Source organism: Arachis hypogaea, chromosome 16 (genome assembly GCF_003086295.3).
Source record: "Arachis hypogaea cultivar Tifrunner chromosome 16, arahy.Tifrunner.gnm2.J5K5, whole genome shotgun sequence".
Classification (NCBI taxonomy): domain Eukaryota; kingdom Viridiplantae; phylum Streptophyta; class Magnoliopsida; order Fabales; family Fabaceae; genus Arachis; species Arachis hypogaea.
In genome coordinates this window covers 111,181,187-111,203,721 of record NC_092051.1, presented here as the reverse complement: position 1 = coordinate 111,203,721, position 22,535 = coordinate 111,181,187, and the positions used below count along the sequence as shown (strand labels likewise).

Here is a 22,535-nt window from a genome sequence, read left to right as displayed (position 1 = left end):
AACTTGAATTGTTTGATGTATGGGGGATAGATTTCATGGGACCATTTCCCTCCTCATACTCAAATAATTACATTCTTGTGGCAGTAGACTATGTCTCCAAATGGGTTGAAGCAATAGCAACTCCAACCAATGATAATAAGGTAGTCATGAACTTCCTCAGAAAACACATTTTTTGCCGTTTTGGGGTTCCAAGAGCAATCATCAGTGATGGAGGAAGCCACTTCTGCAACAAACCATTAGAGGCATTGCTTCTAAAATATGGAGTCAAACACAGGGTAGCCACACCATACCATCCACAGACAAGTGGGCAAGCCGAAATATCTAACAGAGAACTCAAAAGGATCCTGGAAAAGACTGTGGGAACTTCAAGGAAGGACTGGTCGATTAAGCTAGATGATGCTCTTTGGGCATATAGGACAGCTTTCAAAACACCAATTGGAATGTCTCCTTACCAACTAGTATATGGAAAAGCTTGCCATCTGCCACTGGAGTTGGAGCACAAGGCATACTGGGACTTGAAACTTCTGAACTTGGACAACAAAGCCGCTGGAGAAAGAAGAATGTTGCAAATTCAAGAGTTGGAAGAATTCAGAGCGGAAGCCTATGAGAATGCCAAAATTTACAAAGAAAGAGCAAAGAAGAAGCATGACAGCAACATAGCCCAAGGAAATTTGAAGAAGGGCAAAAAGTATTGCTCTACAATTCTAGGCTGAAGCTATTTCCAGGGAAGCTAAAATCAAGGTGGTCTGGACCATTCCTTGTCACCAAGGTCTCCAATTATGGACAAGTAGAAATCATGGAAGAAAAGTCACAACGAACCTTCATTGTTAACGGTCAAAGACTCAAACATTACTTGGGAGATGTGGAGGAGAAGGACAAAGTTAAATATCACCTCAACTGAGGAAGCTGACCGTCAAGCTAATGACGTTAAAGAAGCGCTTGTTGGGAGGCAACCCAACCTGAGGTAATACCTTGTTGCTGTTTCTTTTATTTGTTTCAATAAAAAGGGTGAAGTAGTTTCTGTGCATTGCAAAGAATTAAGTTTGGTGTTTCACACCAAACAATGAATTCATGGATCAATAATTCAAAGGGGAATGTGTGACTCTAAGTTTGGTGTTCCACCATAAAGATCAACGGAACACAACAACCCTTGAATTATATGAAAGGAACAATGATTCTAAGCAGTCACAGAAATGCTTAAAACCCTTAGTAGCAACATCATTCCAAGAGAACTCAAGGATTCAAAGAACAGAGAAGTAAGTGGGAGACTAAGTTTGGTGTTCACACACCAACCTAAGACTCCGATACTTACCCACACATAGTTGAGCTAACCACTCAAGTGCTTGAGAAGCAAGCAACTTCATCACTCTTTGCAGGAAAGGAAACAAGAATCTTAAAGCATGAAGCAACATTTAGGAGAAGAAGGAGAAATAAAATTGTTTCCTGACAACAAAGAGAAAACAAGGAATTTCACAAGGTGGTATTATTCCTTGATAATTCTTTAAAAAGGGCAAACAAAGCATGCGTGTTCTGGTTTAAACTGTAAATGTTGAATCTTTCTGGAATGTAGAGTTTTTCTAGTATGTGTGTTTGTTATTTGCTTTGAATAAAGTGAATGCCTAGATGTTTGGATATAACTTCACCTTCTTAAACGAGTGCTTGCCATGCTTGTTCTGTTTCCAAAAATAAAAGAAAAGTTTGAACAAAAGTAACTTGGCTAAATTAGTGACAAATCAAGTAGAATTAAGTGGTGGTATGCATGCTTGATTGTTTAGTCAGATCACTAGAATTAGAGTGTAGAATTATCATTTTTTTATGTAGAAAGTAAAAATTGTCTATGGATCTTGATGAATAAATGTCTTTGGCCATGAAAAAGAAAGAAAAAGAAGAAGAAAAAGCCAAAGGGCAACCAAAAAGCAAAAAAAATTGAGAAAATAAGCTAGGTACCAATGGTTTGAACTTCTGAGACAAATGCCTGTGGTGTTTATGTATTAAGGATATGCTTGGATGAATAGGTTCTGAGGAGTGTTTCAACACTTGGTAACTTGGGTTAACTAACCCGGGATTATCAACCAAAAGTCCATTATCAAGAGCAACCTAAATACAAAACATTTAGTCACACAAAGAGGTGCTGGGCACCAATGTCTCAAGAAGAAATGTGAACTAAAATGCCTAAAGTGGATATGTGTAGTGCACTGATAAGAAAAAGAAAATGCCAAAGGCTTGTGCAACACATGACACTAAGCAAACAAGGAGCAAAGGAGCTCTAAGAAAAAAGAAAAGAAAACAAAGAAGAGAAAAGTGCCAAAGACATAAGAATAACAAGAGGCCATAGCAATGTTTGATGGATGCAATGAAAAAGTGATAATCCTACCTGATAAGTATGAAAAAGTGATGCTGCAACTTTCTGCATAAAACCCTTCTGATGAACTTCAAATGCTTGCTAATATAGCCAATGTAATTGCTTTCTGTTTCATACTTTCTTCTCAAATAACTCAGGACTTGCTTAGGGACAAGCAAGTATTAAGTTTGGTGTTGTGATGCCAAGGCATCATAGGCTAGTTTCACTAGCATTTTTCTGTTAGTTTTAGTTGTTTTATGCATTTTCTTGAGCTTAAAGTAACCAAAAATGGTTAAATGAAGAACAAAGCAATGAACCATCCAAACAACATGATTTTGATGCATATTCCATGAGTTTTAGTTATAATACTTAAATGCTATGAATGGAAGATTTCTCATGAAATTTTGCAAGACTTTGATGCAATTGTTTGGATGATTTCAGGGAAGAAGAGGCTAAGCAAGGAAGCAACAAAATCAATGAAGGAAGCTTGAATATCACATGTGGAGTTTAAGTTCCAGTTTAAGCCTAAACTGGAGCTTAAACGTCAAAATCATGAAGGATAAGAAATGCTGGAATTGAAGTTTAACCTCCAGTTTGACCTTAAACTGGAGGTTAAACGCCAGAATGAAAAGCCTCACTAAAGAAGCATTCCACGTTTAACCTCCAGTTTGACCTTAAACTGGAGGTTAAACGCCAGAATGATAATGCCACTCAGGGAGGAGTTCCACGTTTAACCTCCAGTTTGACCTCAAACTGGAGGTTAAACGCCAGAACCAGGAAGAGTACCAGGGAGCCATTCCACGTTTAAGCTCCAGTTTGACCTCAAACTGGAGCTTAAACGTGTTCGACAGCTTTTCTCCTCCAGGGTTGCTCTCTCCATTTCCACGTTTAACCTCCAGTTTGACCTCAAACTGGAGGATAAACGTGTTCGACACCTCCAGGGCTACCATTCTAAGCTTCCACGTTTAACCTCCAGTTTGACCTCAAACTGGAGGTTAAACGTGTTCGACCTCCAGTATGCCTCCACCCTTTTCCACGTTTAACCTCCAGTTTGACCTCAAACTGGAGGTTAAACGTGTTCGACCTCCAGGGCTGCCCTTCCTATTTCCACGTTTAAGCTTCAGTTTAACCTTAAACTGAAGCTTAAACGTGTTCGACTACATGACTCTCCAGGGCTACCTTCTTCCATTTCCACGTTTAAGCTTTAGTTTAACCTTAAACTGAAGCTTAAACGTGCCTCTACAAAAGGCCTCACTGGAAGTGTCTGGCGTTTAAGCTGCAGTTTAAGCTTAAACTACAACTTAAACGCCACTCTTGGAAAAGGTTTCTGGGCCAAAAATATTGTGATTTAAGTTAGTCTTTGAGCACAAATATTAACTTAAATTTACTTTGGTATGAAACCCAATTGAATATCATGGTTTATGGGATTGGGCCTGAAGGATTGATGAGTTTGAAATTTCAATTTATTGAGTCATGTGTCATTATTTGATTATTACTAAGTTGGCTCAATAAATGTTACAGGATTTGGATCAACAACCTCATCAAGATTATGGATCATAAACCCAAGGCAAAAGGAAAGCAAGGAGAGGCCTCAAAGCCCAAGAAGCACAACTGAAGCTCAATATAGAAAGTGTATAAATAGGATAGAAGTTAAGTTAGAGGGAACTTTTACTTTCAGTTGTAGCTAGTTTTCCTTTTCTTTGTAATTGAATTCAGAGCTATGATTCACTAAACCCCTTTCATTGGGTTAGGGAGCTCTATTGTAATTCAATGAATCAATAATAGTTTATCTTCTTCTTCAATCTTTTCTCTTGAATTTTGTTAGAAAGCTTCTCGATCTAATTCCATTGAGTAGTTGTCTTGGGAAAGAAACTACCCATACTTGGAATCCTTCGGAGCCTTGGGAAAGGAATGGAGGATTCATGCTAGAGAAGCTTTCTCACAGTGAATTGGATTGGGGTTTGGATGGATATTGTGACATGTAATCCTACCAAATTGTGGTTCATGAAATTGTGTGGTATAATCAGTGATCAAGCATCATCTCTTCTTATGAACATTTAAACCAAGGGATTGGGAATTTGTTTGTTTTTAGAGAGAATTGGTGAGCCAAGGGATTGGGATCCAATCATATAAGATTGCCAAGCAAAATTCAATGAACGCATTGGTTGAGGAAGAGATAAACATGTTTTGATTCGGAGATCTCAATATCTCCTATAACCCAATGAATTCCCCATTTCTGATTTCCACTTTCTCTTTACATTCTGCTACTCAATTCATGCAATCACCCCCATTCCCTTTTAATTTCAGCAATTTAGTTTCTGCTCTTTAATTCATGCAATTTAAGATTCCGCCATTTCAATTTCTTGTCATTTACTTTTCCCGCCAATTTTACATTCCGCAATACTCATCTCAATCTTGATTCCGCTCAACTAGAACACACTTCTAATCCGAATTGCTCATTCAACCAATCCTTGTGGGATTCGACCTCACTCTATTGTGAGTTTTTACTTGACGATAACCGGTGCACTTGCTGGAAGGAATTTTGCCGATCGTGCAATTTCCTAAATCGTAGCATAACTAGTTTATGTGCATCACCGGTCAAGGACAATCAACATAGACTACATCGTGGTCAATGTGAGTTCAGCCTACAATGCCCTAATAGGTCGGACAACGTTAAATCAGCTCGGCACAGTAGTCTCGACTCCACATCTGTGCATGAAGTTCCCAACCACAGAAGGGATAGCTATGATAAAAGCAGACCAGAAGACGGTTCCCCGCTGTTACAACGAAAGTCTAAACCTTAGAGGCAGAGGAGAAGAATTCCACACCATCGAACTCGGGGGAGTTCGAGGGCGGGAAGAACTTCATCCACAACCTGAAGGGGAGACAGAAAAAGTCCAAATTGGAGATACTTCAGAAAAAACAACTAATATTGGCATAATCCTAAAAGGAGATGTAAATGAGTCCCTCATATAGTTCTTAAGAGACAATGTCGACCTCTTTGCATGGAAGGCCGCAGACATGCCGGGCATAGACCCTAAGTTAATGTGCCACAAGTTGGCAGTTTACCCAGGATCTCGGCCAGTACAGTAGAGAAGTAGAAAACTCAGACCAGAATGATCCCAAGCTGTGGAAGAGCAGGTACAAGCTCTACTAGAGGCAGGATTCATAAGAGAAGTCAAGTATCCACTATGGCTTGCTAACGTCGTCCTGGTGAAAGAATCAAATGGGAAGTGGCGGATGTGCACCGACTACACTGATCTCAACAAAGCCTGCCCAAAAGATCCTTATCCACTCCCAAGTATCGACGCTCTAGTGGATGCCTCCTCCGGATACAAATACCTCTCGTTTATGGACGCCTATTCGAGATACAATCAAATCCCGATGTACCCACTTGATCAAGAAAAAACCTCATTCTTAACCCCGAAAGTAAACTACTGCTACATCGTCATGCCGTTCGGACTAAAAAATACAGGAGCCACTTATCAAATATTAATGAATAAGGTCTTCGCAGACCACATCAGGAAAGTCATGGAAGTCTACATGGACGACATGTTAATAAAGACACAAAGTGAAGAGTTGTTACTGTCCGACCTTACCCAAGTATTCGACACTATAAGAAAGCATGGCATGCGACTTAACCCTACAAAATGCACCTTCGCAGTAGAAGCTGGCAAATTCTTGGGTTTTATGCTCACACAAAGAGGAATCGAGGCAAATCTGGATAAATGCCGGGCTATACTCGACATGAGGAGTCCGACCTGTGTCAAAGAGGTACAACAACTCAATGGAAGATTGGCAGCCTTGTCCAGATTTCTAGCTGGATCAGCAATAAGATCTCTCCTCTTCTATGCCACTCTAAGGAAGGGAAATAGGTTTGAATGGACAACGGAGTGCGAGCAAGCTTTCTAGGATTTCAAAAGGTTCATGGGACAACCACCTATTCTAACTCGGCCACGGGAAGGAGAACCGCTTTTATTGTACCTTGCAGTAGGAAATCGGGCAGCAGCCTCAGCACTGGTCCGAGAAGACGACAGTGGACAACAACCTATATACTTTATCAGCAAAGCACTACAAGGGTCCGAACTAAACTACCAAAAATAGAAAAATTCGCCTATGCTCTCATACTAAAATCTCGATGACTTCGCCCATATTTCCAAGCCCACGTCATCAGGGTTCGGACCAACCAGCCCATAAAAGGCATTCTGCAGAAAACAGACCTAGCAGGAAGAATCTTACAATGGGTAGTCGAGTTGTCCGAATTCGACCTCCAATATGAAGCTCGGACAGCCATCAAATCATAGTATCTGGCCGACTTCATTGCAGAGTTTACGGACACCCTGGAAATCCCTACAGAATGCAATCTCTACGTAGACGGTTCCTCAAACAAAACCGGAAGTGGCACAGGCGTGATAATAGAAAGCGATCAGGGAATCCAAATCGAACTTTTCCTCAAATTCGGGTTCCTTGCTTCAAATAACCAGGCAGAATACGAGGCACTACTAGCTGGTTTGAAGCTGGCTAAGGAGGTTGGGGCTCAAAAGCTTATCATCTTCAGCGAATCACAAGTAGTCACCTCACAAATAGCAGGGAGCTACCAAGCCAAGGATCCCACCATGAAAAAGTACTTGGACAAAACCAAGGAACAGCTCGAACAACTCAGGGAATATGAGGTCTGCCACATACCTCGGGAACAGAATGCTCGAGTTGATGCATTCTCAAAACTAGCTAGCACCAAACCAGGGGGCAACAATAGAAGCCTCATCCAAGAGATGCTGTAGAACCTGTCAATCTCAGAAGAAGAAAAGGTCCTAGCCATAACAGGTCTGGATCAAGGATGGATGAATCCTATAATTAATTACCTCAAAATAGAAACACTCCCTACAGATAAGAAGGAGGCAAAGAGGTTAAAACGGGAGGCACAATACTACACCATCATAAATAACACTCTATACAAGAGAGGGATTTCAACATCACTGTTAAAATGTGGGCCGACTTCCAACACAAAGGAAGTTTTAGAGGAAGTACACAGTGGCATCTGTGGCAACCATCTCGGAGCACACCCTCTCACCAAAAAAGTACTCCGGGCCGGATTCTATTGGCCAACTTTACAAAAAGAAGCAATGGAATTCGTAAAGAAATGTCCACCATGTCAGAAGCATGCTAATTTTCACATCGCCGCACCAGAAGAGCTCATCAGCGTAACCTCACCCTGGCCATTTGCAAAATGGGGACTCGACCTCCTTGGGCCCTTCCCCCAAGGATTAGGACAGGTCAAGTTCCTCATCGTTGGGGTAGATTATTTCACAAAGTAGATTGAGGCAAAACCCCTAGCCAATGCCACTGCTCAAAGAAGTCGAAAATTCTTATATAGAAACATTATCACAAGGTTTGGGGTCCCATACTCCATCACCACAGATAATGGCACTCAATTCACAGATGCAGACTTCAGAAAATTGGTGGCCGACTTGAAAATAAAGCACTAATTCACATCCGTAGAACATCCCAGGCCAATGGATAGGCAGAAGCCGCCAATAAAGTTATTTTAGCTGGGCTAAAACGGAGATTACAGGATGCAAAGGGAGCCTGGGCTGAAGAGCTCCCACAAGTCCTATGGGCATATCGGACAACTCCACACTCCACCACAAAGGAATCATCTTTCCGATTAGCTTACGGAATGGAGACAATAATTCTAGTGGAGATCGAAGAAGGATCACCCAGAGTAATCCACTACAATGAAGAGGCCAATTCCCTACTTCAAAAGGAGGAACTCGACCTACTTCCAGAAATTCGAGAAAGAGCTCGGATCAAGGAAGAGGTGTTAAAACGTTAAATGGCCTCAAGATACAACCAAAAAGTAGTACAGCGAGGTTTTGCTGAGAATGATTGATGAGCGGATAATTTATACGCTTTTTGGCATTGTTTTTAGTATATTTTTAGCATGTTTTAGTTAGTTTTTATTATATTTTTATTAGTTTTTATTTAAAATTCACTTTTCTGGACTTTACTATGAGTTTGTGTATTTTTCTGTAATTTCAGGTATTTTCTGGCTGAAATTGAGGGACCTGAGCAAAAATCTGATTCAGAGGCTAAAAAGGACTGCAGATGCTGTTGGATTCTGACCTCCCTGCACTCGAAGTGGATTTTCTGGAGCTACAGAAGCCCAATTGGCACGCTCTCAATTGCGTTGGAAAGTAGACATTCTGGGCTTTCCAGAAATATATAATAGTCTATACTTTACCCGAGATTTGATGGCCCAAACCGGCGTTCAAAGTCAGCTCAAGAATTCCCAGCGTTAAACGCCGGAACTGGCACCAAAGTGGGAGTTAAACGCCCAAACTGGCACAAAAGCTGGCGTTTAACTCCAGAAAATGTCTCTACACGAAAATGCTTCAATGCTTAGCCTAAGCACACACCAAGTGGGCCCGGAAGTGGATATTTACGTCATTTACTCATTTTTGTAAACCCTAAGCTACTAGTTCTCTATAAATAGGACCTTTTGCTATTGTATTTGAGAGAGGAGGAATCTTTGAGTAGTTCTATGCTACCTTAGATCACGTTTTGGGGCTGGCCTCATGGCCATGCCTAGACCATGTTCTTATGTATTTTCAACGGTGGAGTTTCTATACACCATAGATTAAGGTGTGGAGCTCTGTTGTACCTCGAGTATCAATGCAATTACTATTGTTCTTCTATTCAATTCAGCTTGTTCTTGTTCTAAGATATCACTTGTTCTTCAACTTGATGAATGTGATGATCCATGACACTCATCATCATTCTCACCTATGAACGTGTGCCTGACAACCACCTCCGTTCTACCTTCGATTGAGTGTTTATCTCTTGGATTCCTTAATCAGAATCTTCGTGGTATAAGCTAGAATTGATGGCGGCATTCTTGAGAATCCAGAAGGTCTAAACCTTGTCTGTGGTATGCTGAGTAGGATTCAAGGATTGAATGACTGTGACGAGCTTCAAACTCGTGATTGTGGGGTGTTAGTGACAGACGCAAAAGAATCACTGGATTCTATTCCGACATGATCGAGAACCGACAGATGAATAGCCGTACTGTGACAGAGTGCGTTGAACATTTTCACTGAGAGGACGGGATTGTAGCCACTGACAACGGTGATGCCCAACATACAGCTTGCCATGGAAAGGAGTAAGAAGGATTGGATGAAGACAGTAGGAAAGCAGAGAGACGGAAGGGACAAAGCATCTTCATACGCTTATCTGAAATTCTCACCAATGAATTACATAAGTATCTCTATCTTTATTTTATGTTTTATTTATCTTTTAATCATTCATCATCCATAACCATTTGAATCCGCTTGACTGAGATTTACAAGATGACCATAGCTTGCTTCATACCAACAATCTCCGTGGGATCGACCCTTACTCACGTAAGGTTTATTACTTGGACGACCCAGTGCACTTGCTGGTTAGTTATGCGAAGTTGTGATAAAGAGTTGAGATTACAATTGTGCGTACCATGTTGATGGCGCCATTGATGATCACAATTTCGTGCACTAAGTTTTTGGCGCCATTGCCGGGAATTGTTTGAGTTTGGACAACTGACGGTTCATCTTGTTGCTTAGATTAGGTACTTTTCCTTTTTATTTTTCGAAAAAAAATTTTCAAAAAATACAAAAAGATTTTCTATTTTGTTCTTCAGAGTTTTTAAGAATGAATTCTAGAGTTTCATGATGATCTATTGAAGTCTGGCTGGCTGCGAAGCCATGTCTAATCTTTTGGACCGAGGTTTCAACTTATCATCACAAGAGCTTGTTGATTTCTATCAATTTTGCTGTTGGGAGCAATGATCTGCTAAAGCTTGGCTGGCCATTGGCCATGCCTGGTGTTTTGGACCAAAGCTTTCTTTGAAAGCTTGGCTACCTAGTAAGCCATGTCTAATTCCTGGACCGGAGTTTTAGACTAGCATTGCAATGATTCCTGGAATTCTCATTAAGAATTTTGAACCCTTATTTTTTCTTTTCCACTCAATTTTCAAAAAAAAAAAAACCACAAAAAAATTTATAAAATCATAAAATCAAAAATAATTTTATGTTTCTTGTTTGAGTCTAGTGTCTAATTTTAAGTTTGGTGTCAACTGCATTCATCTAATTTTCGAAAAGTTCATGCATTATGTTCTTCATTGATCTTCAAGTTGTTCTTGATGATTTCCTTGCTCTGATCTTTAAATTCTCTTGTTTTGTGTATTTTGTTATTTTTCATATGCATTCTCAATTTGTTAGTGTCAATAGTATACAAACTTCTAAGTTTGGTATCTTGCATGCATTGTTTGTTTGATTTTAGTTTTCCATGTTTAGTTGCATTTCGATTAAAAATCCAAAAAAAAAAAGAAATTTTTTTTTAAAAATGTGTCTTTTCAAGTCAATAATACAGAGAATTGAAGATTCAGAACATGCTGCAGAGGAATTACACAGAAAAAGCTGGGCGTTCAAAACGCCCAGTGAAGAAGGAAAACTGGCGTTTAAACGCCAGCCAGGGTACCTGGCTGGGCGTTTAACGCCCAAAAGGGTAGCATTTTGGGCGTTAAACTCCAGAATGGATACCATTCTGGGCGTTTAACGCCAGGATGACACAAGAGGGAAGATTTTGTTTTTAATGCACATTTTTTTTAAGTTTTCAAAATTTTTCAAAATCAAATCTTTTTCAAATCATATCTTTTCAATCATATATTTTCAAAATCAATTTCTTTCCATTTTCAAAAATACTTGCTAACAATTAATGATTTGATTCAAGAATTTCAAGTATGTTGCCTTTTCTGTTAAGAAAGGTTTAATGTTTGAATAATATCTTTTCTTGTTAGCCAAGTCATTAATTTTAAAAATCAAATCTTTTTAAAATTGTTTTTCAATCATATCTTTTTAAAACCATAACTTTTCAATCATATCTTCTTAATCACATCTTTTTCAAAATTAAATTTTCAATCATATCTTTTTGATTTCTAATTTCAAAATTTTTTTCAAAAATCACTTTATTTCTTTTCCAACTCTAATTTTTGAAAATCATTCTTCAATTTTTCAAAATTATTTCAAAATCTTTTACTTTAATTTCGAAAATTCTTCTCCTCTTCTCACATCCTTCTATTTAAGGACTAACACTTCTCCATTATCAATAATTCGAATTTTATCTCTCTTGATAAGTTCGAATTCTTCTACCTCCTCCTTCTATTCTTCTTTTCCTCTGACACCTCAAGGAATCTCTATACTGTGACATAGAGGATTCCATACTTTCTTGTTCTCTTCTCTTTCATATGAGCAGGAGCAAAGACAAAAGCATTCTTGTTGAGGCTGACCCGGAACCTGAAAGGACCTTGAAGCGAAAGCTAAGAGAAGCTAAAGCACAACTCTCTGGAGAGGACCTAACAGAAATCTTCAAACTAGAAGAAGATATGGCAGCCGAAAACAACAACAATGCCAGCAATGCAAGGAAGGTGCTGGATGACTTTACTGCACCTACTCCCGACTTCTATGGGAGAAGCATCTCTATCCTTGCCATTGGAGCAAACAACTTTGAGCTTAAGCCTCAATTAGTTTCTCTGATGCAACAGAATTGCAAGTTTCATGGACTTCCATTAGAAGATCTTCATAAGTTTTTAGCTGAATTCTTGCAAATCTGTGACACTGTCAAGACCAATGGGGTTGACCCTGAGGTCTATAGACTTATGCTATTCCCTTTTGCTGTAAGAGACAGAGCTAGGATATGGTTGGATTCACAACCTAAGGAAAGCCTGAACTCTTGGGAAAAGCTAGTCAATGCCTTCTTGACAAAGTTCTTTCCACCTCAAAAATTGAGTAAGCTTAGAGTGGAAGTCCAAACCTTCAGACAGAAGGAAGGTGAATCCCTCTATGAAGCTTGGGAAAGATACAAATAATTGATCAGAAAGTGTCCTTCTGACATGCTTTCTGAATGGAGCATCATAGGTATCTTCTATGATGGTCTGTCTGAACTGTCCAAAATGTCATTGGACAGCTCTGCTAGAGGATCTATTCATCTGAAGAAGACGCCTGCAGAAGCTCAGGAACTCATTGAAATGGTTGCAAATAACCAATTCATATACACTTCTGAGAGGAATCCTGTGAATAATGGGACAAGCCAGAAGAAAGGAGTTCTTGAGATTGATACTCTGAATGCCATATTGGCTCAGAACAAAATATTGACTCAGCAAGTCAATATAATTTCTCAAAGTCTGTCTGGAATGCAAGCTGCACCAGGCAGTACTAAGGACGCTTCATCTGAAAAAGAAGTCTATGATCCTGAGAACCTATCAATGGAAGAGGTGAATTACATGGGTGAACCCTATGGAAACAACTACAATCCTTCATGGAGAAACCATCCAAAGCTCTCATGGAAGGACCAACAGAGGCCTCAACAAGGCTTCAATAACAACAATGGTGGAAGAAACAGGTTTAGCAATGGCAAGCCTTTTCCATCATCTTCTCAGCAGCAGACAGAGAACTCTAAGTAGAACCACTCTGACTTAGCAACCATGGTCTCTGATCTAATTAAAACCACTCAGAGTTTCATGACTGAAACAAGGTCCTCCATTAGAAATTTGGAGGCATAAGTGGGTCAGCTGAGCAAGAAAGTTACTGAACTCCCTCCTAGTACTCTTCCAAGCAATACAGAAAAGAACCCAAAAGGAGAGTGCAAGGCCATAAACATAATCAACATGGCCGAATTTGGAGAGGAGGAAGAGGCAGTGATCGCCACTGAGGAAGACCTCAATGGACGTCCACTGGCCTCCAATGAGTTCCCTAATGAGGAACCATGGGAATCTGAGGCTCATAATGAGATCATAGAGATTCCATTGGATTTACTTCTGCCATTCATGAGCTCTGAAGAGTATTCTTCCTCTGAAGAGGATGAAGATGTTACTGAAGAGCAAGTTGCTAAGTACCTTGGAGCAATCATGAAGCTAAATGACAAGTTATTTGGTAATGAGACTTGGGAGGATGAACCCCCTTTGCTCACCAAAGAACTGGATGACTTGACTAGGCAGAGATTACCTCAAAAGAGACAGGATCCGGGGAAGTTCTCAATACCTTGTACCATAGACACCATGAACTTTGAGAAGGCTCTGTGTGACCTAGGGTCAAGTGTAAACCTCATGCCTCTTTCTGTAATGGAGAAGCTAGGGATCCTTGAGGTACAAGCTGCAAGAATCTCACTAGAGATGGCAGACAATTCAAGAAAACAAGCTTATGGACTTGTAGAGGATGTCTTGGTAAAGGTTGGAGACCACTACATCCCTGCTGATTTCATAGTCCTAGAGACTGGGAAGTGCATGGATGAATCTATCATCCTTGGCAGACCCTTCCTAGCCACAACAAAAGCTGTGATTGATGTTGACAGAGGAGAATTGATCATTCAAGTGAATGAAGAATCCCTTGTGTTTAAGGCTCAAGGATATCCCTCTGTAACCATGGAGAGGAAGCATGGAGAGCTTCTCTCAAAACAGAGTCAAACAGAGCCCCCACAGTCAAACTCTAAATTTGGTGTTGGGAGGCCACAACAAACTCTAAGTTTGGTGTTGAACCCCCACATTCAAACTCTAAATTTGGTGTTGGGAGGTTCCAACATTGCTCTGAACATCTGTGAGGCTCCATGAGAGCCCACTGTCAAGCTACTGACATTAAAGAGGCGCTTGTTGAGAGGCAACCCAATGTTATATCTATCTATTTTCCATTGTTATTTTATGTTTTCTGTAGGTTGATGATCATGTGAAGTCACAAAAACAATTGAAAAAGCAAAAACAGAATGAAAAATAGAGAAAAAAATAGCACACCCTGGAGGAAAAGCTTGCTGGCGTTTAAACGCCAGTAAGGCCAGCAAATGGGCGTTTAACGCCCAGTCTGGCACCATTCTGGGCATTTAACGCCAGAAAGGGGCACCAGACTGGTGTTTAACGCCAGGAATGGGCAAGGAGTTGGCGTTAAACGCCAGAAAAGGGCAGAAGCCCGGCGTTTAACGCCAGAATTGGCAGAAAGGGCTTTTTGCACGCCACTCGGTGCAGGGATGAGCTATCCTTGACACCTCAGGATCTGTGGACCCGACAGGATCCCCACCTACCCCACCACTCTCTCTTCTTCACCCATTCACCAATCACCTCGATACCTCTTTCCCAAAAACCCCTCACCTATTAAATCCAACCATTTTCTTCACCACTCACATCCATCCTTCATAAAACCCTACCTACCTCACCATTCAAATTCAAATCACTTTCCCTTCCAAACCCACCCTCTATGGCCGAACCATACACACCCATCTCACCCCTATATAAACCCATCTTCACTCCTTCATTTTCACACAACCTAAACACCACTTCTCCCCCTTGGCTGAAACATAAAGCCCACTCCATCTTCTCTATTTCTTCTTCTTCTACTCTCTTCTTTCTTCTTTTGCTCGAGGACGAGCAACCTTCTAAGTTTAGTGTGGTAAAAGCTAAAGCTTTTTATTTTTCCATAACCATTTATGGCACCTAAGGCCGGAGAAACCTCTAGAAAGAGGAAAGGGAAGGCAAAAGCTTCCACCTCCGAGTCATGGGAGATTGAGAGATTCATCTCAAGGGTGCATCAAGACCACTTCTATGAAGTTGTGTCCATGAAGAAGGTGATCCCCGAGGTCCCTTTCAAACTCAAAAAGAGTGAATATCCGAAAATCCGACATGAGATCCGAAGAAGAGATTGGGAAGTTCTTACCAACCCCATTCAACAAGTCAGGATCTTAATGGTTCAAGAGTTCTATGCCAATGCATGGATCACCTAGAACCATGATCAAAGTGTGAACCCGAACCCAAAGAATTGGCTTACAATGGTTCGGGGGAAACACTTAGACTTTAGTCCGGAAAATATAAGGTTGGCATTCAACTTGCCCATGATGCAAGGAGATGAATACCCCTACACTAGAAGGGTCAACTTTGATCAAAGGTTGGACCAAGTCCTCATAGACATTTGTGAAGAGGGCGCTCAATGGAAGAGAGATTCAAGAGGAAAGCTGGTTCATTTAAGAAGGCATGACCTCAAGCCCGTGGCTAGGGGATGGTTGGAGTTTATCCAACGTTCAATTATTCCCACTAGCAACCGGTCCGAAGCTACTATAGACCGGGCCATCATGATTCATAGCATCATGATTGGAGAGGAAGTAGAAGTTCATGAGGTTATATCCCAAGAACTCTATAAGGTGGCGGACAAGTTCTCTACCTCGGCAAGGTTAGCCTTCCCTCATCTCATTTGTCACCTCTGTAATTCAGTTGGAATTAACATAGAGGGAGACATCCTCATTGATGAGGACAAGCCCATCACTAAGAAAAGGATGGAGCAAACAAGAGATCCCACTCATGGATATGAGCATGAGGAAATTCCTCATCACGAAATCCCTGAGATGCCTCAAGGGATGCACTTTCCCCCACAAAACTATTGGGAGCAAATCAACACCTCCCTAGGGGAATTGAGTTCCAACATGGGACAACTAAGGGTGGAGCACCAAGAACATTCCATCCTCCTCCATGAAATTAGAGAAGATCAAAGAATCATGAGAGAGGAGCAACAAAGGCAAGGAAGAGACATTGAGGAGCTCAAGAACTCCATAAGATCTTCAAGAGGAAGAACAAGCCACCATCACTAAGGTGGACCCGTTCTTTAATCTCCTTGTTCTTTACTTTCCTATTTTTCGAATTTTTATGCTTATGTTTATCTATGTTTGTGTCTTATGATCATTAGTGTCTTAGTGTTTATGCCTTAAAGCTATGAGTGTCCTATGAATCCATCACCTTTCTTAAATGAAAAATGTTTTTAATTGAAAAAGAAAAAGAAGTGCATGAATTTCAAATTTTAAAACAGTTTAATTATCTTGATGTGGTGGCAATGCTATTGTTTTTCTGAATGAATGCTTGAACAGTGCATATTTTTGAATTTGATTGTTTATGAATGTTAAAATTGTTGGCTCTTGAAAGAATGAAAGGAAAAGGAGAAATGTTATCTGATGATCTGAAAAATCATAAAATTGATTCTTGAAGTAAGAAAAAGCAGTGAAAAGCTTGCAGAAAAAAAGATATATGCAAAAAAAAAAAAGCAAGCAGAAAAAGCCAATACCTCTTTAAACCAAAAGGCAAGGGTGATAAAAAGGATCCAAGACTTTGAGCATCAGTGGATAGCAGGGCCCACAGGAATAAAATCCTGGCCTAAGCGGCTAAAACAAGCTGTCCCTAACCATGTGCTTGTGGCGTGAAGGTGTCAAGTAAAAACTTGAGACTGAGCGGTTAAAGTCGAGGTCCAAAGCAAAAAGAAGAGTGTGCTTAAGAACCCTGGACACCTCTAATTGGGGACTCTAGCAAAGCTGAGTCACAATCTAAAAAGGTTCACCCAGTTATGTGTCTGTGGCATTTATGTATCCGGTGGTAATATTGGAAAACAAAGTGCTTAGGGCCACGGCCAAGACTCATAAAGTAGCTGTGTTCAAGAATCAACATACTTAACTAGGAGAGTCAGTAACACTATCTGGATTCTGAGTTCCTATAGATGCCAATCATTCTGAACTTCAAAGGATAAAGTGAGATGCCAAAACTGTTCAGAAGCAAAAAGCTAAAAGCCCCGCTCATCTAATTAATACTGATCTTCATAGATGTCTTTGGAATTCATTGTATATTCTCTTCTTTTTATCCTATTTTATTTTCAGTTGCTTGGGGACAAGCAACAATTTAAGTTTGGTGTTGTGATGAGCGGATAATTTATATGCTTTTTGGCATTGTTTTTAGTATGTTTTTAGCATGTTTTAGTTAGTTTTTATTATATTTTTATTAGTTTTTATTTAAAATTCACTTTTCTGGACTTTAATATGAGTTTGTGTGTTTTTTTGTGATTTCAGGTATTTTCTGGCTGAAATTGAGGGACCTGAGCAAAAATCTGATTCAGAGGCTAAAAAGGACTGTAGATGCTGTTGGATTCTGACCTCCCTGTACTCGAAGTGGATTTTCTGGGACTACAAAGGCCCAATTGGCGCACTCTCAATTGCATTGGAAAGTAGACATCTTGAGCTTTCCAGAAATATATAATAGTCCATACTTTGTCCGAGATTTGATGGCCCAAACCGGCGTTCAAAGTCAGCTCAAGAATTCCAGCGTTAAACGCCGGAACTGGCACCAAAGTGGGAGTTAAACGCCCAAACTGGCACAAAAGCTGGCGTTTAACTCCAGAAAATGTCTCGACACAAAAATGCTTCAATGCTCAGTCCAAGCACACACCAAGTGGGCCCGGAAGTGGATATTTACGTCATTTACTCATTTTTGTAAACCTTAAGCTACTAGTTCTCTATAAATAGGACCTTTTGCTATTGTATTTGAGAGAGGAGGAATCTTTAAGTAGTTCTATGCTACCTTAGATCACGTTTTGGGGCTGGCCTCATGGCCATGCCTAGACCATGTTCTTATGTATTTTCAACGGTGGAGTTTCTACACACCATAGATTAAGGTGTGGAGCTCTGCTGTACCTCGAGTATCAATGCAATTACTATTGTTCTTCTATTCAATTCAGCTTGTTCTTGTTCTAAGATATCACTTGTTCTTCAACTTGATGAATGTGATGATCCGTGACACTCATCATCATTCTCACCTATGAACGTGTGCATGACAACCACCTCCGTTCTACCTTCGATTGAGTGTTTATCTCTTGGATTCCTTAATCAGAATCTTCGTGGTATAAGCTAGAATTGATGGCGGCATTCTTGAGAATCCGGAAGGTCTAAACCTTGTCTGTGGTATTCTGAGTAGGATTCAAGGATTGAATGACTGTGACGAGCTTCAAACTCGTGATTGTGGGGCGTTAGTGACAGACGCAAAAGAATCACTGGATTCTATTCTGACATGATCGAGAACCGACAGATGAATAGCCGTGCTGTGACAGAGTGCGTTGAACATTTTCACTGAGAGGACGGGATTGTAGCCACTGACAATGGTGATGCCCAACATACAGCTTGCCATGGAAAGGAGTAAGAAGGATTGAATGAAGACAGTAGGAAAGCAGAGAGACGGAAGGGACAAAGCATCTTCATACGCTTATCTGAAATTCTCACCAATGAATTACATAAGTATCTCTATCTTTATTTTATGTTTTATTTATCTTTTAACCATTCATCATCCATAACCATTTGAATCTGCCTGACTGAGATTTACAAGATGACCATAGCTTGCTTCATACCAACAATCTCCGTGGGATCGACCCTTACTCACGTAAGGTTTATTACTTGGACAACCCAGTGCACTTGCTGTTTAGTTATGTGAAATTGTGATAAAGAGTTGAGATTACAATTGTGCGTACCATGTTGATGGCACCATTGATGATCACAATTTCGTGCACCAACGATCTCGTCTTAATCCGAAATGATATTGGAACAAGTCGACCTAGAGAAGAAAAGCTGGCAGCAAACTGGAAAGGACCCTACCGAGTCGTAGAAGTGCTCGGAAAGGGATACTATAGGCTGACCAAACTCGAAGGGCGAGAGCTTCCAAGGTCATGGCACACCTGCAACTTAAGAAGGTATTACAGTTAGGAGGTAATAAAAGATCTTAGGATGAGGTGCACTCCTTTTCCTGAAAAAGATTTTTTAACGAGGCACTAAGCCAAGATCCATGAACTGCCTGACTTAGATGGATAAAATGCCCACATGTATATATTTGCATTTTCTTTATAAAGTTTTTAGATTTTTTACAAATCCTATTATCAAGACGCATTAATCTGAAACACAAAAAATTCATCGCCCGATTATAAAGCTACAGATTGGCAGAAAGTGAAAATCAAATTCACTGCTCGATCACGATAAAGACCAACAAAGATGAAAACCAAATTCATCAAAAGGTCGACCAAATGGGGATCAAACCCAATTTCTACAAAATCGGCAAAGATGAAAAGGCAACAAAAACAAAATAATGCAAGAAGTTATCGAAAGTGATCCATAGAAAGGACCTGACGAGGTCTTAATAAAAATGGGTTGCTAAAAATAACTTAAAGACAGGCCGACGTAAAGAAGTCAGACCAGTCGACCACAATAACCAAAGTTATAAAAAGTAAATCCCTGGAAAGAGGCCTGACCCGCCCTAAAAAAGAGGATTACTAGAAATAACTTAGAAGGGATTGACATGATGAAGTCGGCCCAAACCAAAAGTTATGAAAAAGTAATCCATAAAAGAGACCTGACAAAGGTCCAAGAAAAATGGATTACTAGAAATAACTTAGAAGGGACCGACATGATGAAGTCGGCCCAAACCAAAAGTTATGAAAAAGTAATCCATAAAAGAGACCTGGCCAAGGTCCAAGAAAAATGGATTACTAGAAATAACTTAGAAGGGACCGACATGATGAAGTCGGCCCAAACCAAAAGTTATAAAAAGTAATCTATAAAAGAGACCTGACCAAGGTCCAAGAAAAAATGGATTACTAGAAATAACTTAGAAGGGACAGACATGATGAAGTCGGCCCAAACCAAAAGTAATCCATAAAAGAGACCTGACCAAGGTCCAAAAAAAATGGATTACTAGAAATAACTCAGAAGAGACCGACACAACAAAGTCGACTCGGCAAGGCTACCAAAAGTTATAATCCATAGGAAGAGACCTGCCAAGGTCTAAGCAGAAGGGATTACTAGAAATAGCTTCAAAACATGACCAAGTTTAAGAAGTCGAACAATAGAAGGCAGGTGCTATAAGGGACCCAAGTCGGACCCAAAAAGCCATGACCTCAAGAAAATCAAATTACAGGCACCATACCAGAGAATGCAAAGAAGACTAGTTGCATGAAGCTAGCCTCAACTAAAATAGAAAATAAAACACAAAAGGCAATCAAAAGAGATTGGACAACAAGGCTCCAACACTCCCAAGATTCCAGAAGGTGTCAGAAAGGTGCAGAAAAGCATATCACAAAAGAAACAAGGTTGTTATAATAACAAAATTCAAGAGGCCACCTGAAGTCGACCCCAAGAGCCTGAGAAACTACTTTTGTTTTTTCCAAAAAGTAAAGTTACTAACAGAAAAGCAACCAAAGTATCCAGAAGTCAAGACTACAAATTACAAAAAAGAGTTCAAAGCCCACAGGTCAGGCTATACACAAATGCATCAGAAATAATTAGAGAGAATCCAAAGACTTCCCAGTAGCAGCATCCCGAGGTGAAGGAGGACGAGTCTGAAGAGGTACCGCATCTACCGTCCCATCATCCTGGTTCAGGATCTGGACATCGGGATCAGACTCAAGATGACCGACCTCAGCTGCCAGAGTTGAAGAAGGTGGGGCAATGGAGACTTTCGTGGAAGGTACGAGAGGAGGGTCGACATCATCATTATCAGGGTCATCAGGGAAAATCTTACCCTCTTTTACAACGTTATCCAAGCTAAAAAGAGTAAGGTCAAGCTCGGGCGCAAGAACTCGAACTTGATCCTTCAAATTCTCATAAGCAGCATTTACACTGCCTACAAGATGGCCCTAAAGCTCGGCGTAGTCAGCTCGGGCAGACTCCAAATCCTCCCTAAGACCCATCATCTCCCTATAAGTCGTGACATAGCTCTCCTTATGCTTCAACGCCATATCTTCAGACAACTTGGCAGAAGCCGCCAAGGCAATAGCCCAAGTCTTCTCACCCTCCAATTCTTTCTCCAATTTGGCCACTTTCACCTCGAGATCTTTCTTCAAATCCTTCATTCGGTCGAATTCCAACTTGGCCTCCTCCATAAAGGCCTTTGTTGCATGAATAGGAAGATCCTGGACAGTCTGATATAAAGCTGCTCCCATATGTGCCATCTTGATACTGCTCCGAGTAATAAAATCCAAATGACGAAGAAGAGAAACATCGTCAGTAGGAATGGCACCATAGGGACCAATTTGCTGATCAACAAACTCGACAGCATCGAAATCAGGGGCATCCAAGTTGAAGGGCTCAGCTGTCCTCTGTCTTTTTGGAGGAGGAGCGCCACTGGGAGAAGAGGTAGCAGTAGAAGTCTGGGGGAGATCAACTAAATGGACCTGAGGCGTAAGAATCATCTTCCTCGGCCCAACAGTATTCAAAACAGGCTTCTTGGGAGGAACCTGGGAAGATCCTTCCCCAGCAACTTTACCCGAGATGTGCTGCGTTGCTGTAGCCTTTCTCGCCTTCTTAAAGGCCTTCATAGATTCGTTGTTTTTAACCATATCTGAAAATACACAAGAAACCAAGTTATAAACTGGAAGAAAAAATGAGCTCGAAAACAAATACGACAAATATCAAGGAAGTCGACCCCTACCCAGTTCAGTTCGGAGAAGTAAAAGGTTTCCTAAAAATTTCTTAGTATCAAGATGGGGAGGCTACCCCCAGTTCTCTTCCAACATAGTTACAAAAGCTCGCTCAACTTCGTCCAACATTTCCCAGGTGTACCTAGACACCACTACATTCCTTTGCCATTCTAAAGGAAAGCTGGGCTCGCCATTCTCATCCAAAAAGAAAGGTCGAGCTCCTTCAACAGCTCGGAACTTAAAAAAGTAATTCTTAAAATCCCTAAAAGACTCATCATACATGGAAAAAACTTTGTGTCCTTGGGCAGACCTGAAAGAAATCCAAATCTTTCTTTTTGGTAGTCCCAGGCTTGGTCAACACAAAGAGGTACAGAAAGAGGGTTTGAGAAGGCTTAACATCAAACTCTTGACAAAGCAACTGAAAAATTTTCATAAATCCCCATGAGTTCGGGTGAAGCTGAGATGGAGCTAGGTTACACGACCACAACAGGTCAGTCTCAAAAGGAGTGAAAGGAAGGGTGATGTTCATTTGGCTAAAAAAGAAGTCGTACACATAAAATAAGGGGCGCTCCCCCTGGGTCAGAACAGGGAAGCAAACCCTTTCATCAGAATCAGGTGCAACCAATTCATAGTTGTTCTCTTGATCTCTACTACTACAGATTCGATGATGTTTTCTAAGTTCCGCACAGAATTCAGAGTTAACTACAGAAACACACATCAGGATGAGGGAGTCCAGCCAGTCAGACATACCCTCAGGAGCCTTGGAAGACATCTCGACAATATTTTTGTGAGAACACATGGTCAACTAGTCCTACAGCCAGAAAAAAAATGGATTACTAACTAAAACAACTTGGACAAAAGGAAATCAGCTCGGACAAACATGACTAAGACCAACACAAACAGTAAAAAGAAAACCCCAA

General features: G+C 40.6%; 1 non-coding gene across 1 annotated transcript; it reads right to left on the bottom strand.

The window, feature by feature from the left end:
• Positions 1 to 12,161: 12,161 nt before the first annotated feature.
• Positions 12,162 to 12,269, bottom strand: LOC112761288 (small nucleolar RNA R71). Its single transcript, XR_003181689.1, has one exon. It is a non-coding gene; the product is annotated as a small nucleolar RNA R71 (small nucleolar RNA).
• Between the last annotated feature and the right edge of the window lie 10,266 nt (positions 12,270 to 22,535).